Source organism: Periplaneta americana, chromosome 8 (assembly GCF_040183065.1).
Source record: "Periplaneta americana isolate PAMFEO1 chromosome 8, P.americana_PAMFEO1_priV1, whole genome shotgun sequence".
NCBI classification, from domain to species: domain Eukaryota; kingdom Metazoa; phylum Arthropoda; class Insecta; order Blattodea; family Blattidae; genus Periplaneta; species Periplaneta americana.
This window is the reverse complement of record NC_091124.1, coordinates 132,335,275-132,350,791: the sequence shown is the minus strand read 5'-3', so window position 1 is coordinate 132,350,791 and position 15,517 is coordinate 132,335,275. Positions and strand designations below refer to the sequence as shown.

Sequence of the window (15,517 nt, the reverse complement as noted above, 5' to 3'; positions counted from 1 at the left end):
TTTTCTCAGAAAAAAAATAATTATCCCGTAAATGTTCACATTGCATTGTTTTACTTGATCAGTACTATCCATACGATTCTGATTTTTACTCTTTATCATTAGAGAAACTGATAAGGATTATTTATCCGTTTGCAGTTTTTAAATAAAATGGTTTTCTTGCAAATTAACCCTTTCTGCTCGAATGAGTCCATTTGGAATCACTACCATTTCTGTAATCTCTCACTCATATGATTTGCCTGATGATTCCATTTGGTATCCTCAGAAGTAGTTTCGTTCTTTACCGATAGAGTGCAGCACCCGCCAGTTCCTTCGCCAGCTGTTGTTAGGAAGAGAATTGCTTTGTTTTTTGTTTCTCTGGAGTGTCTCTATGAAGAAATTCAGGTCAGAAAGGGTTAAACAAAAAATTAACAAATAGCCTTATTGTTATTTCTTGCCATTAGAAAGTCTAGCAACCCTACTGCTGCGTGACTAAGAGACTGAATGCTGCTATTCAGACCGAGTTCGTGTGTGAATTTTTAGATGATCTGGCGATGCGCTTTTGCCAAACTACGGAGACTTTCTGCCTAATTTTCTAATTAACCATAACCATGCACTTTATTACAAAACATATAATAGGTTTTTTATTTATTTTAACGTATCCCATTGCCCCCTTCAGTCTGCACAATTACATCATTTTCACCTCGACATACATACATACATACATACATAGACAGAGGACACATACACAATTATAAAATGTTTAATTATATATACTGGGTGTTCAGTTCAAAGTGTGTCATGGCTCGCTGTATGCCGTCATGTGGCTAGTCAATGAGCCTAGAGAATTCAATCTTCCTACACTTCTGCAGAGGTGTATTACCTATGTGCCAGAGAAGTTGCCTAGCAAGTATGGCGTTCATTCTGACGAGTACTTACTGATACGTATGGTAACACCGCTAGTGCCAGGAATGTGAACATGTACTGAGGTGAGTTTTTTCTTACTGTCGGGATATGGGGAGAGGGTTAAGATGACTACTTACGTATTTGTTAACATTAACTTCGACGGTCAACATGGACATGGAGCATTTGATTTGTGTTGTGGAATGTTGCTATACACAACCGATGATAACAAATACCGGTACCCTGTGTAGACTTGGCCGCGCAAAACACAGTTCGAAAGAGGTTATGGTAGCACAAAGACCATACAGACCGCCATCTGTTGCTACGACGTTCAAGTTATACCATACACGTCCTCAAGTTCAGATTGAACGCCTTGATTAATAGGCAACTTCTCTGACACAAAAGCTGAAACTCGGTTCAAATCGCTGACCCATCAACAGTGACGTCATGACACACTTTGAAATGAACACCCAGTAGACAAACACATAATATTATATGATGTTGTAAGTATAAAATATTCTATTGATGTAAGTCACGAATAATAATAATATTAATATTATCGTTATCATCATCATCATCATCATCATCATCATCATCATCATCATCATCATCATCATCATCACCATCACCATCACCATGTAAGAACTAAACAAACTTACATTTAAGTGTAGCCTAAGTACTGTTCAACTTTCTTTTAAAATTGATACAATTTCTGTAGGCCTATAGGTTTTGTTTCTATTAGTAGGAAGTTATAATATTGTGACTTTTAATTCAAACAATAATGTTGCTTTTATTCACAACAATAATGACTTTCTATAACTGAATTTAAACACTCCCGTCAACAATGGGTATTTCACTCCACACAGCAACACAGTATTCGTTATTGCACTCCACAGAAGACAATGACAATTCACTTGGATTATTGAGAACAACAATGTACTGCTAATCTCAACTAATGTTCACAAAGCACTATTTACAAAACAAAACTGTCAGTTCTCAGTTCACAGTTTGTTGCCTTGGCTAGTTCTTCTAGCTCATTCACTCACAGTATATCGAACCCAAGACTTCCAGAGACAGTCCACTGCACTCGAACTCAAGACTTCTGGATACGCCGCACTCGCCGGGTCGCTGCCACAGTTGCGGTTCTCCTCAAGTCAAACCCAGGTCTCGAAGGCTGGCTTTCTTGCTCGTCCACTGATGCTTAACAAGACTGACTCGCTGTTCTAAACTGAACTGGCTTGCTGTCCAAACTAAAGGTGGCTCTCTTCGAAGGCTGCTCGCTTTTTATTAGTTAAACCACACTTCGCGAACCTTCGACCGTGGAAGTTTCTGTTTCTGGAAACGACTCGAGTTTCTCCACTACCGCCGCAGTCAGCCACCTTCCCTTCTTGGCATATAGACGTTCCCCTCTCCTCTCTACATCACGCTCAGTGCCCCGCAGAGCTCGCCTCGTCCCTCACGCCTCCTGCACACCCTCCCCTCCGCTGGATGCGCGCCCAAACCCCAAGGCAACGAGAAGCTTCTAGCAGGGTGGCCACAATATTTAAAGCCTCCATATACTGCAAATTGAATGCCATATTGGTAGAATTTGATGATGTTAGTTTTTTTATTTTTTTTTTTTTTGGTACCGGTACAATGATTATACTACGTAACAAAATTTAAGCAACTTTTTGTTTATCTTATTTTTGTTGTGTTTATTGCTTAATTTGGTGATGCTGATTATGAATATGAGGGTGGTTTTTTCCCAATGTCGATATTTTGGATGTAATAATCCAGTCTTCAGTATTCTTAAAAACAACCAAAATTACATGTTTACTTAATATAACTAGAGAAATAAAGTAAAATCTAACCTACAATACATTCTATAGTGGTTCACACAAGTTCAAATAATACTGAATAACACTGAAAAAAGGAAAACAACAATACTATCATTCAAAAATGTACATGAGAACGGCTTCTCCTTTTATGTTCTGTTGACTCCTCTGCACATACGATGCTCCATATATAGTCTCCCATCATTGCACAATACCAACGACCCTGATACCTTCTTTCCATAAGCTGAATGTCCTGGTGAAACCATTCCCCATGTTCCTCGCTTACATCTCCTAAATTCTAAAGAAATCAATATGAGAAAACAAATAGTGCATTTTGACTGAAATTCTGCACTCTAGTATATGGTAACTCTGTATCAAATTCTCAATCAGTTTCTTATAATTGTCACTTTTTTTGTTGCCCAAAAACTATTGCACTACCATTCTAAACACTTCAAAAGCATTGCGTTCGTCAAGAGTCGTAACATCTACAAGTTCTTTAGACTGTAACATCACTCGAATCTGAGCCCGGTAAAAATTCCATCTTTTATTTTGCTTCAAATAACTTGGGAACTACAGGGGCGGACGCAAGGGGGGGGGGATTAAGGGGATATATCCCCTCCCGAAATTTTGAGAAAAATACGAAACAAGAAACAGAAATAATATTGATTTTAATTCGTGAATGTACATAGCAATTAGAGGGTTTTCCACGTAAATTCTCTTTGCTAAAATGTTAAATAAATGTATCTTTGCATTGAAAGAAACCCCTATATCTAGGATTTTTCTTGTCTCTGCTTCGCAACTCTGATCCACTGCCCACTGGAGAGTAGCACTGTTCTCTGACACTTACTACAAGAGATCCAACGCAAGAGGACTAATAATATAACTCGTTATGAGTGACTAAGTGGCCAGGATCCGATGGAATAAGCACCATCTTAAATCACAAAGTGATTATTTTTCGTATATCATGATATGCACCTCTGCACATGTATGGACATTGTGCCATTGTCATACATCTCTATGACGCAGTGCATGAGGGTAGGCCACTAGAGGGAACCCAAGAAGTGGAACTTAAACTGAGAGGATTCGATCCGACATCGGGAGGGGAATCCAGTGTGGCTTAGTGGATAAAGCGTCAGCACGTAGAGCTGAAAACCCGGGTTCAAATCCCAGTACTGGAGAGAATTTTTCTCTGTTCCACTCTTCCATCATCATATGATGACGCAGAATTTCTGCACTGAAATATTATCATATGTACTTCGGTACATCGTAATTTAAGCCACAGAGAGATCAACATTTTTGGTATCTATAATTGTAGCTAGCCATGTTTTTAGCCTGTCACATGGTTTAGAAAGTCTACTACAGTCAGAACAGATGGACCTTAAGACATGCACTGAACTATGTGGGAATCTAGAAAGAGAACTAGAAGATTTTCGTTTAAATTTTCAGCCAGTGAACCTAGAGGCAAAAAGTGTTGCTGAACTTACTGGAATTACGCTGGAAATTCCAAGAACTGCAGGGAGACAAATACAGCATTCTAACTTCAAGACAGAGAGTCCTGAAGAGTATTTTAGGCTTTCAATTCTCCTTCCCTTCTTAGACTATTTCATTAGTCAGCTCAAGGACAGGTTTTTAAATCATAAGGGAATCCTAAAGTCCATACAAACTTTGCTGCCTAAAAACATAGTGCGAGCATCAGATGAAGATTTAGAAACTGCTGTTGAGGCTATAGTAAATCAGTGGCCCAATGATGTTGATGCATCACCAGAGTCTTTCTTCAATGAATTGAAGATGTGGAGAAGAAATTTCCTTGATCAGAAAAATCTTCACCTAATACTTACTGATTTTATATCATCTTTGAACAGGTGCAATGAAATTATTTTTACCTGCACTCACAAGGCTCTGAAACTTTTCTGCACGTTGCCTGTAACTACAGCAACACCAGAACAGTCGTTCTCAACTTTGCGGTATTTGAAGACTTACTTGAGGAGCATGATGGGAGCAGACAGATTAAATGGACTGGCCTTGATGTATATACATAAAAATGTAGAAGTAAATGCTCATGAAGGACTGGATGAAATGTCTAAGAAGCCTCTCCGCCTTCTCCTGTAAATGTCATTCTGTCATTGTTTTTGTATTGCAGTCATTATAAATATTAAAATTTAAAAATTGTGGTTTATTTAACAACTCTCGCAATTGCCGAGGTTATATCAGCATCACTGGTGTGCCAGAATTTTTTCCCGCAGGACTTCTTTTATATGCCAATAAATTTACCGATATGAGGCCTGTCACATTTAAGCACACTTAAATACCATCGAACTGTGCTGGGATAGAACCCGCAACTTCGAGCACAGAAGGCTATACCGACTATGCTACTTGTAAATGTTTGTGACTCCGAAAAAAATTGTGAGTATATAAACTTATTTCTCATTATTCCATTTTTACTATCTCCTCAAATCCCTCCCCGAAAAAAAATCCTGCGTCCGCCCCTGTGGGAACATGTGTCTGATGAGAGCTAGAGCCTCAGAGTTACTGTTCACACCTTTGATAAATTGTTTGATTAGTCCAAATTTGATATGCAGTGAAGGTAACAGAATCTTCTCTGTAGACACAAGAGGTTCATTTATTACGTTGTGTGTGCCTGGCTTCAATTCTTTTCTTGTTGCCCAGTCTCTTCTGTGTAATGCTGACCGTCTACCCTGTTGTCCCATAGGCAGAGGAAGCAGGAATATTTGGTGTAGCCGCCTTGAAGCCCAACATTTTAAAATCACCACAAATATCCCACTTGTGGCATCCATAGTTGAGTTTTTTCAAGAGGAGCTTGACATTTTCATTTGTTTCTTTCAGCCGTGCAGAATGAGCCACTGGAATGGAAGGAAATTTGTTTCCATTGTGTAGTAGGACAGCTTTAAGACTGGTGCTTGAGCTGTCTATAAAAAGACGCCACTGGTCTGGTTCATGAGGAATCTGGATATATTGAAAGAGAGCATTAATATTGCTACAAAAACATAGATTTTCAGACATTTCATAGAAGCACGCAAAATGCTTATATTTTGTTATTTTGCATCCTTTAGCAAGCAAGTTATGTTCCTTAAGACAGGATGCAAGGAGTTTGGCCTTTGATTTGGTTAGTTCCAACTCCCTTATAAGGTTGTCCAATTTTTGTTGAGTGAAGAACTATGGTTTATTTGTTTGGCTTTCATCACTATTGCAGAAATCACTGTCATCACTAGGATTTTGTACATCTTCATCTTCAGCTACATTCTGTTGCAGTGGCGATGGAATTGCAGCTCCTCAGAGTGCGGTACTGGAGCAATAGATGACTGTATGCTAGGATATGGAATATGTTTTCTGTTCTTGGTACTTTTATAATGTATAATGTCAACCATACAGATGATATAGTTTTGTGGACTTCTGGATCTTACAGACATAGAGACAAAATTCAAAATTCTGCTCTTAAAGCTCTAAATCAACTACATGAATGGAATACATCAAATTTGATGACACTCAATTTAAGCAAAAGTAACTACCAAATATTTTCATTCGGTAAAAAAGAAAGAGAATTCAATATCCAATACAATGGCCAACACCTTCCCAGGACTTATGAATCCAAATATCTTGGAGTTATTTTCGATAGTAAGTTAGCATGAAATACATTTCTGAAAAAGCTCGTGAAAGATTCTCCCTTGTAAAAAGACTAGCAGGAAAGAAATGGGGATGCTCTAGGAATACTTTGAACACTACATACAAAATGTTTATACAGCCAGTGCTTACATACTGCGGAGAAATTTTAATTACTTCACCTTTCATAACCGACATAGAATATGTTCAAAACCAAGCTCTCAGACTCATTACTGGTGGAATCAAAACAACGCCAATAGATTCTATGAGATTCCTCACTAATATTAACAGCATCAAAATGACAATAGAAGAAAAAGCACTGATTCAATATGAAAAACTTATCAGATTACCAGGTAACAATTGGCATTCATACAGTCCTCTCTGTAGATTGAAAACTCAAAAAAGTTTAATATCCATTGTTCAAGAATTAAAACAGAAAATCAATATCCCGAATTTAAAAGAAAACTTACAAATTAAACCAAACCCTTTAACGCTATTAAATATAGAATATAATCTAAATTTAACGAAGAAATACTGAAATCAGAAGTAAACACTGAAATACTGAAACAATTGTCTTTAGAGACAATTAATATTAGGTACCCTCCACAAAACTGGCTTCATTTATACACCGACGGATCCTTGATCTCCAGAGAACAAGGTGCCGGTGCAGGCGTTACGTGCTGTCTCTTCTCACTTTATAGATCTCTTGGATATGGAACAACAAGTTTTGATGGTGAAATCATTGCAATAAGTGAATGTCTCAGGAATCTTCTATGCCACATCAATAAATTTAGGAATGCAGTTATATTGTCAGACTCCAAAGCAGCTATTCTATCAATCGTCTCTAAACATACACCTTCATCTCAAACAGCAGAAATAACTAAAATGCTCTCTCAATTATTATCACTCAATAAAAGAATTGTATTCCAATGGATACCATCCCATTGTGGAATCCTGGGAAACGAGAATGCGGATGCTTTAGCAAAGAAGGGCAGCACTGCTACTTACAGACCTGTTACTAAATCTACGTATTACTCTGTGAAGAGATTTATTAAATCTACATACTTAGACTTCAACAAACAAAATTTGATAACTCAATCGCAAGGGAAAAAATGGAACTCTGCATCAGAATCCACAGTTAATTCCCGATTTACCACGAAAATCGTCTGTAGCTGCATTTAGATTGGCAACAGGCCATGATTGTTTGGCTAAACACCTGCATAGAATTGGAATATATCAGTCCCCTAACTGCCCATTGTGCAACTCAAACCAAGAAATGGATTCGGAACACCTCAAAATCTGTGCTTCAGTGGCTAGTCATGATAATATCTTTGAAAAATATTGGAGTGCAAGAGGTCAAATGACTTTATTGTCAAACGCCTGGCATTAGAAAACAACAACAACAAAAGTAACAGTTGTCGTGATGGTTGGTTGGCTCTCTCCATATTTGAGGAACTGCAAAAGGCATAAATTTTCTTGCTCCACATAGCCAACCCTCTAAGGTAGACCTACAGCTACTGCAAGACACATGAGGATCCCATCCAACATTTTGATCTCCAACTAGTACACCGAAATAAGCTTGGTAAGCAGTACAGAATTTTGTCCCAAACACAATTCTGTTTCACTTTTTTAGATGCGATATAATGTCCACAAACATAAACAAAATGAGTCTGCATACTGCATACGTCTGGATACTGACATATTCCACTAAAAAACAACAATCAATCGTTTTTATAATCCCTGAACTGCAATAGTTGCAATTTAGAATTTCACAAACAACAGGAAGACGTTTTGTGCAAAATATCGATATATATCGATATTCATTGATATGAAAAAGATGTCGATGAATACTGATGTTACTAATGAAAAACCCCATTACCATCTACCGATAATCGCTTAAACTATGTACTAAGATTGTCATAAAAGAGCGAAAAATTCAAAATTATTAGCAAATTTTTAAAAAACCATAATAGTTGTTTATTTAAAAAAGTATCGACATTTGAAAGAAACTAATGGTATATTCGTGTTTAGCAGGTCGATTTCATCCAGTAAACACTAAGAAATGAACATAAACAATTTTTTGTTACATAGTGTTATGTACTTCAATGTTAAGTTTGAATTTGAGATTTAAGTGGGTAAGTTTATTTTACATTTTACATATGAAAATTATTCCTAATGCTTTTACTAACATTTAACAGATAAAATTTTGGCATTGAAATACAGTATAATTCTCTATTTGAAGTTCCATATCATGAGATCTCATAGAAGATTCTGATTGATCGCCTTTGTAGTATTTCCAATTCTTCAGTTAATTTTTTGTTATATGTTCGCCGAATTGGATTCAGATAACTAAAATGGGAATTGACCAAGGCATAATATGGTATACATTTCCTAGTTGTTACTTTCTTAATACTCCTTTTAGTCTGCATAACACCTGTAACTGGGATAATAAATTTGTCTTCTTTGTATAATTTATGTGATCCTGCCAAGTAAGATTACTATCCATTAAGTTATTAGTTCTACGTATTTAAATTTTCTAACTATTTCTAAGATTTCCTCACCTAGTTTTAATTACCAGTGGCAGCTCGTGATCATTTTTGTTGGTGGGACCAGATATTTCACAAATTTTGTGGTATAGTTAAATAATGCACCAAGATTTTTTTATATACTTACTTACTGGCTTTTAAGGAACCCGGAGGTTCATTGCTGCCCTCACATAAGCCCGCCATTGGTCCCTATCCTGAGCAAGATTAATCCAGGCCCTACCATCATATCCTACCTCCCTCAAATCCATTTTAATATTATCTTCCCATCTACGTCTTGGCGTCCCCAAAGGTCTTTTGCCCTCCGGCCTCCCAACTAACACTCTGTATGCATTTCTGGATTCGCCCATACGTGCTACATGTCCTGCCCATCTCAAACGTCTGGATTTTATGGTCCTAATTATGTCAGGTGAAGTATACAATGCGTGCAGCTCTGTGTTGTGTAACTTTCTCCATTCTCCTGTAACTTCATCCCTCTTAGCCCCAAATATTTTCCTAAGAACCTTATTCTCAAACACCCTTAATCTCTGTTCCTCTCTCAAAGTGAGAGTCTATGTTTCACAACCATACAGAACAACCGGTAATATAACTGTTTTATTAATTCTAACTTTCAGATTTTTTGACAGAAGACTAGATGACAAAAGCTTCTCAACCGAATAATAACAGGCATTTCCCATATTTATTCTGCGTTTAATTTCCTCCCGAGTGTCATTTGTATTTGTTACTGTTGCTCCAAGATATTTGAATTTTTCCACCTCTTCGAAGGATAAATCTCCAATTTTTATAGTTCCATTTCGTACTATATTCTGGTCACGAGACATAATCATGTACTTAGTCTTTTCGGGATTTACTTCCAACCCTATTGCTTCACTTGCTTCAACTAGAATTTCCGCGTTTCCCCTAATCGTTTGTGGATTTTCTCCTAACATATTCACGTCATCCGCATAGACCAGTGGCGTATACTGGTTTAAGGGTCTGGGCTACCACTGACCCTATTATTACACAAAATATATTTTTAAAACCCTATAATAAAATTCCTTACCTATTTATATGTGAATTCCAGACGTCTTGATTGGGACGAAAATACTTTGATGACTTCGTCATTGAAATTACAGTTGGGCCGCTTGCGAAGTTTCTGTAGAAATGACTTTTCAATTGACATCAGTGCCAAGCCGGATAAACGTTCTTGTGTATGAGTTGATCTACAGTAGGATTTTATTCTCTTCAACGCAGAAAATGTCCTTTCTACCGATGCTGACGTAGCTGGTATTGTCACAATTAATGTTGCCAATTTAAGGACTTCAGGAATAACTTGGTTCAGCTGGTTTTCATATATGGCAGATAATATTTCATGGATAGATTTGTTCGAAAAATCAAAGACTTCTGCTGAATATATTACACTTAATTCATTTTTCAAACGTACTTGATCAAAGTGACTGTTATAGGACTGAAATAATTTGTTTAGTGCCTCATTCGGGAAGTTTTCTCTATAAGCAGAAAATTTTTGAGAATCTAGAAGATATATGAACTGAAGCTTTCCATAATCAGAAAATCTGTCAGTAATTTCCATGTGCATACGATCTAGTATGCTGTAGTACAGCTGCCTGTATTTCAATTCATCATCTCCTTTTCTTCGCATTAATGGTGGTTCCATTGTATTGTCTGAAGAATTTTCATTTTCCATATTACTCCATATGGACGGAAACCCACTACATCTGAACGCGGATATAGTATGTTTTAACTTTGATACCTCTTGCAAGCAGTATGCTATGTCTAGACTTTTTGTCTGAAGAATATTGTAGAGCACATCTGTATGTGCGAACACTCTAGCATAGACTTCAAGAAGAAATATATTCTGAAACTGTGTGAACAAATACAAATATCCTTGAGCCTGCACAATTACATCATCAACCCAGTTTTCTTCAGAGTCATTACAAATGATATTTTCAAAGAAAGCAGTCAGTTGTTCTCTGTATTCCTTTACTGTATTTACAACCAGAGATGTAAAATTCCATCTAGTTGGTGCTACTTTTGGGAGTTTCTTTTTCATAAATTCCTTGAGTTTTTCTGATCTTTTAGGAGATGATGAGAAAAATGCAGCTAAACCCGACAGTGTTTTGAAAAAAATGCGGCATTCTGGAATGGATAAAGTAGTTTGTTGCAAAACTAAATTGAGAACATGGCTGTAACAATGGACAAATAGTGCTTGAGGATACTTTTCTTGAACTTTTGTTTTTAAGCCATTAATATTTCCCGCCATAACTGAAGCACCATCGTATGTCTGTGCAATTAACTTATTGCCGACATTTTATTCTGCTATAACACCTTCCACATGCTGAAACAAAGCAGCAGCAGTTTTGCCCGAACTGACATTTGTGAATCCTATAAACCGTTCTTGAACATTGGCAGTACTGTCGACGTATCTTAAAACAGTGGGCAATTGACTCTGATTAGAGCAGTCACTTGTTTCATCAACAACAATGGCCGCAAAAGGTGCTTCTTCTATTTCAGATTTTATGTTCTTTATCATAACCCCACTTATAGCAAATATTAAGTCATTCTGAATTGCGGGAGAAGTACCACGGAATACTATTGAACTCTCAAGATGATTGGCCAGTAAATGGTCAAATTCACTTAAGGAACTTAAATATTCAAAATAATATCCTCTATTGTCTGATTCCATACTCTCATTATGACCCCGAAAAGCCAATTCTTGTTTTCCTAGAAAGCAGACTGTGTTAATAAGACGCAGTAAAATCTCCCGATTTTTTTTCACAAGAGCATTGTGTTGGTTGATGTGTAGAACTTTTTGCTTATCTAGCTGTAAATCAATTCTTGTCTTCCCAAAGTTTGCAAAGTTCATGTTACAATAAATATGAGCTTTTGATTTGTCGTGTTTTAGGACTGCCGTTCGAAGGGAGTTCATATTAGAAAACCACTCTTTTGACCACACATTAGTTTCGCAGCTAAATAACAAACATGGCCAGCAAAATAATTTAGACAGTTTAGAACTACCACACAACCAATTCCACTTACCATATGATGTTGAAGTGAAATGGCGTGTGTACTCACGCTGTTTTTCTTTTACGTCCATGGACAAATTTAACTCAGGAGTTGGTCTTTCCATTTTCACAATTTCAAGTTTCTCGTTGTATGTACGACGGTTAAAATGTCTACATGTTGTTATATTATGTCTACAAATGTACATATTTTAGCGAAATGTCTTAATATGATCTACAAGTTCAACATGTCTATTCATGTTAAATTCTCTAGGTATTTCGATTATAATTTCAAGCCTTCAATCAAATTAATGTTTATTCACCGTATGTATCTATATGTTATGTCTCTACATACGTAAGTATGCATGTATTTATGTATGTATGTATGTATGTATGTATGTATGTATGTATGTATGTATGTGTGTATGTGTGTGTATGTGTGTATATTAGCTAAGTGTCATAATATTATCTATAAGTGTAACATGCTATTCATGTTAAATTCTCTATGTTTTTCGACTGTAATTTCAAGGCATTAATCTAATTAATTTATATATGTTACACTCTTACAAGTGTATATTTATTGTATGGTAGTCTGTAAGTTTCAATTTGTTATGATTAGTTTAAAATATAACCCTAATATACTATATGTAAAATAGGGTTTATAAATATGGAATAAATACTACTACTAATATACCTTCTATTACAGTCATTTTCAACAGAAACCTCTCCAGAAACTTGTTCTGCCATATTTTTCACAATAGCACTTAATTGGGAAATTAAAAACTTAATAATTCACAATTAATATAACTCTTAGACACTCGAACAAATCACAAATTTAAAATACTGCACTGCAAGAACACAATCACATTAATGAGCTAGCGTACTAAGCATAATGTTGCTTCGCGCCTTCCAAGAAACCGATCACGAGAGTGGCAACTCACCCACCTACAGTGCACGATGGAAACAGGAGGGAGCGGGGGGACAGGGAGTTGTGCGACGTGAGCGGAACAGTCACAGGCTACCCTTCGCGGCAGCGGTTTCTCCAGTGATGCCGCTTTGACAACTTGTTTCTTTTTGAGAGCAGAGAGCGCATATAAATCTAACAATTACTTTAATTTTAATTACTGTGGTAAAACTAATACGGTAATACAAAATTATTACATTATGTTATATTATAAACTTTTTCTTTTGTAATTTCCTTGGGCTACTGCCGGTAGCCCCGGTAGTCCGCAAAATACGCCCCTGGCATAGACAAGAAGCTGATGCAACCCGTTCAATTCCAAATCCTCTGTGTTATCCTGAACTTTCCTAATGGCATATTCTAGAGCGAAGTTAAAAAGTAAAGGTGATACTGCATCTCCCTGCTTTAGCCCACAGTGAATTGGAAAAGCATCAGATAGAAACTGGCCTATACGGACTCTGCTGTAAGTTTCACTAGGACACATTTTAATTAATCAAACTAGTTTCTTGGGAATACCAAATTCAATAAGAATATTATATAAAACTTCTCTCTTAACCGAGTCATATGCCTTTTTGAAATCTATGAATAACTGATGTACTGTACCCTTATACTCCCATTTTTTCTCCAATATCTGTCGAATACAAAAAATCTGATCAATAGTTGATCTATTACGCCTAAAACCACACTGATGATCCCCAATAATATCATCTACATAAGGAGTTAATTTTCTCAAAAGGATATTCGACAAAATTTTGTACGACGTCAACAAAAGTGATATTCCTCGAAAGTTACTACAATTAGTCTTGTCCCCCTTCTTAAAAATAGGTACGATTATGGACTCCTTCCATTGTTCTGGTACAATTTCCTTTTCCCAAATTGCAAGTACAAGTTTATAAACTTCGCTAGATAATGCCCTTCCACCCTCTTGTATTAATTCTGCTGGAATTTGATCAATACCTGGAGACTTGTACTTTTTCAGATTTTCTATCGCAATTTCGACTTCAGAAAGTGTGGGTTCCGGTATAAATGGCTCAGTAGTTTTTTTATATAATTTTAGTTAATTGTTTCTGCTTAAAAATTAGTTCATTATAATACAACTAAAAGTACCAACTACATAATAACGCAAATTCAACATTAAACTAGTTTCCTAATAAAACAAATACAGGGGTTGGGGCGAAGCCCCCAATTAATAATTTTATTTTTCTGTCGCTTTTCTACATAGGCCTAATAAGCTAGAGACTTACAGTTCTAAAAATAGTTTCCTATTAAAACAAATAGAGGGTTTGGGGCCAATTAATACTTATATTTTTCTATCGCTTTTTTACATAGGTCTAATTAGCTAGAGGCTTACAATTCTAAAAATAGTATCCTAATAAAACAAATAGAGGAGTTGGGGGCGAAGCCCCCAATTAATACTTTTTTCTATCACGTTTTTACATAGGCCTAATTAGCTAGAGGCTTACAATTCTAAAAATAATTTCCTAATAAAACAAATAGAGGAGTTGGGGACGAAGCCCCCAATTAATACTTTTATTTTTCTATCGCTTTTTTTTTTACATAGAGGCTTACAATTCCAAAAATACTTTCCTAACCATACAAATAGGTGGGTTGGGGGGCGAAGCCTCCCCCAGTTGTTTTACTAATCATTTTTGAATGTTGAAAAGTAGATAAAATTTACTAACTGCTTTCGATGTACTTGTTTGAACAAAATTCAGTGATGTTTTTCTTCCTTCCCTATTTCTACTAGCATGTCTTTACTACCTTTCTTCTTTTTTTTGGGGGGGGGGGGAGGGGGGAGGAGGCTTTCTCTATTCCGTGGTCTAAACATACCTCTCGGCAGAGCAAGCTCTAATCCACTATTGGTTTTGGTGTTGTACAGTACTTCTGAATACCTCGTAAGTACTTACGTCGTTATTGCATTATTGAATTACTTATTTTTGGTTTCAAGGAACATCTTGTAAGTCTAAAGCATTCAAGGAGGCCTTGCCTTGATAGTTCATATGGCATATTTATGGATATTTTCTAGGTATAATAATGAATATCATTATATGTGTTGTGCTAAAGTGAAGTTCATCGGCTGGTGATTTGTTACAAATATTAGTAAAATGTGGCTTACTATAATTGGACAGTTATATTGATTTATCTTTTAGTGATACAATTTTCATCAAGATTTACGAACTTTTAAGCTAAATTTAATGTGTTTTATTGTTGGAGTTGTCGTTAGAAACCACATATTTTATTTTACAAGATAATCCGAAATTTCTGTGAATAGAAACAAATCCGATAAAGAAATCAACTTCTGTTAAATGTAAATTATGTCATAAGCAATTTACTGTCCGAGGTCTGCATCTTCATATAGCTCGTAGTCATAATAATGATGATGGTGATGTATTGCCTCAGCACACATCTGACAAAATAAGTGATTCTACTCCAAACTTACATTCAGTACATCTAATGACAGAGACATCATTGCACCAGGAGGATGATTCGCCTAAGCAGTTAAAATGTGAATTATTTGGTCGTTTCTTTAAGAGTATTAACCGCCATTTAGTGTGTTCCCATCATCAAGAAATAGGAATAAAATAACTCAGTCCTACCAAAAAGGAGAATCTCTCTCACAGCTTCGTGCCGTCCAAGAGACTTGCACATCAGCAGACACACATGAAGACGCTGACCTTCAGGTATGGGAACACAAATTTGAAT

The 15,517-nt window shown here is 36.3% G+C and overlaps 1 protein-coding gene across 5 annotated transcripts in view; it reads left to right on the top strand.

The window, feature by feature from the left end:
- Nucleotides 1-15,517, top strand: part of lobo (lost boys) — a 782,641-nt gene that overhangs the window by 30,394 nt on the left and 736,730 nt on the right. The window lies entirely within an intron of this gene.